Below are 2689 nucleotides of genomic sequence, written 5' to 3'. Positions count from 1 at the left end.
CATTGCATTGATTGTGTTTCCTTTCCTGTTGTCGGAACTTGTTCCCTCTCGATAGACGTGGTTTCGACGATGTGATCAATGACACCGATGAAGAACTATACTATCTTGAGAAGTGCCAGGCAAGCAAAACCCCCTTGTTCATTCCGATACAATCCCACTCTCTTGCTCCTGCTCTCTTTTATTGCATTAGGACAACAATGATTCATCTGTTACTTGTTGCGGTAGTTGAACCCTTTTCCTCTGCATGACCTATCATTGCCAGAGTAAATAGATGAAACCCACTAGCATGAGTAGGAGTTGTTTGAGCCCTGATGTGCCTACTCATTCATGCTTGTTTGTCATGCTTGCTACTGCTTAGAGTTGACTGAGGTCTGATTCATTGGGGATGAATCAGAGGTGTGTAAACAAGTCCTATTGTGTGTGAGCTAAGTGTGTGAACATGATTTGGTAAAGGTAGCGGTGAGAGGCCATGTAGGAGTACATGGTGGGTTGTCTCATTGAAGCCGTCCTCAAGAACTGAGTTCTGTGTTTGTGATCCATGAAACAACTACTACCATGCATTGGGCCCTGAAATATGACCCCGCTGGACTTCTTAATCACCCTTGTCCTCTGTCCATGAGTTGCAAGTAGTTTCTGGTGTTTGTAGTATGCTGGAGTCCGTGGGCAGCGCTGACCCGAGGGGTGGGCTGTGATGCGGTAGGCACGTGGCCGGGTATGTCGGGCGCCCGTTTGGTGTCGCGGAACCCTGTACACATCGTTTGGGGCCGTATGTGGAAACCTCGGTCGGACTCCCTGCGGATGGAACCTAATAGGCGATAAACCTGGACTAGAGACTTGAGTGTTTAGGTAGGTCATGGTCTACACCCACGTCGGCTTTCGCTTGAAGTCTGCCGAGCACATGTCGTGTGCAAACACTAAGTGGTGGAAACATGTATGAAGAAGTACACCCCTGCAGGGTTATGATGATCTATTCAAATAGCCGCATCCGCGGTAAAGGACCTCTGGTTTGCCTATACAGTTCATAGACAAGTGAAAGTGGATACTCTAAAATACGCAAGATAAGCGTGAGTGCTATGGATGGCGTTCTCATAGGGAGACGGGAGCGGATCCGTAGTGGTGTATTGATATGGTGAATATGTGGACTCGTGTGCGCCACCTCAAAAGAGTTACTTGCAGTCGTAGTTCAGGATAGCAACTGAGTCAAATCTGGCTTGCTGCAGTTAAACCCCACCACCCCCTTTGTTGATACTGATGCATATGTAGTTAGTTCTGATGTAAGTCTTTGTGGGTACATTTGTACCCACGTTTGCCTATTTTATGTTTTTGCAGAGAGACTTCAGTCTCACTAGTAGTCTCGCATGGACGTCAAAGTTTAGCTTGTTACCTCAGCTACGATCTTGTGCCCTCGGCAGGATCTGGTAGATAGTCAGGCTTCTGTAACACCCCAAAAATTTAACCAGGTTTTAGTTATTAAAATTTTGCCAAGAGTTTAATTTTTTTCCTGCAAGAATATCTCCGTTGATGTCAAAACTTTTCTTCTAATATTAAGGAGTTTTTCCCAAGTGGATCCTTCCAAAACATATTGGACTTATATGCCCTCTCATTAAAAACATCTCTCAATCAGTAGATTTATTTATTAAATTATTTCACCCTGAGCTTTATTCATTAAAATGACTTGTTTTAAGTTTTGGAGCTCTTTTTGTACTACAACCAGTTGATAGATTTAACTAAAAATCCAACCAAAATTTGGAGATGTCATGTGATGTCTCTAGATCACTTTTGTGCAATAATATATTTCATTCATTGCATATTTTGAGTGCTACACATGTTTTTCTTCTCTGGTCCAGTGGACAATTTTGCACTACAACCCTTTTAAATATTTCTTTCTAGCTTCCACCAAAATTATGGGATGTTAGTAGGAGCATATCATTACATTATATGCAAAAATCCAGGGTTGTTCTTTGAAATTTTTGAGTGAATCAACCTCATCTTCATTCTGGTCCAACATGATGGTTTGTACAACATCCATATGATTGCTTGCTCTTTGGCCCTTGATTCTTTCTCCTACTTGTAGTCCTCCATGCTAAACCCCTAACTCCAGGAGCATGCAACCATTGGCATATTTTTGGTTCATGAAATAATGCCATTCACCTCCTGTCCAGATTTGAAGTTCTGCAAAACTTGCACTAGCAAGTTTGTGCTTTTCACCAACTAACTTCACCACCCTCTTGTGCATCCAAAGAGACACTGATCTGGAAGAATTGGCCACTCCAAGAAATGCCTAGGTGCTTGTGGCATTTTGTCAAACACCTGGAGTCACTACTGGAATCAGCTAATTTGCCTAATTTGCCATCTGCCAGCTCTTTGCCGTCTACTAGCTGACGGCAAAGAAGCTCTTTGCCATCAGCTACCAAAAAGCAAACGGCAAAGACCAGGCCGACGGCAAAGACCAGGCCGACGGCAAAGAAGCTCTTTGCCGTCCGCCTGATCTTTGCCGTCCGCCAGCGGACGGCAAAGAATCTTTGCCGTCAGCTAGCAGACGGCAAAGAGAGAGGTTGCCCCCACCCCCCGTCCGTTTGGGAAAAACTTAAAGGCCCACCTCTTTGCCGTCCGCCAGCAGACGGCAAAGAGGCAAAAGGGCGGACGGCAAAGAGGGCAGTATCTAACGGCCCGTACCCCCGCCCCTCTC

Source organism: Triticum dicoccoides, chromosome 1B (assembly GCF_002162155.2).
Source record: "Triticum dicoccoides isolate Atlit2015 ecotype Zavitan chromosome 1B, WEW_v2.0, whole genome shotgun sequence".
NCBI classification, from domain to species: domain Eukaryota; kingdom Viridiplantae; phylum Streptophyta; class Magnoliopsida; order Poales; family Poaceae; genus Triticum; species Triticum dicoccoides.
The sequence above is the reverse complement of the archived record's forward strand: the minus strand, read 5'-3'. Positions refer to the sequence as shown.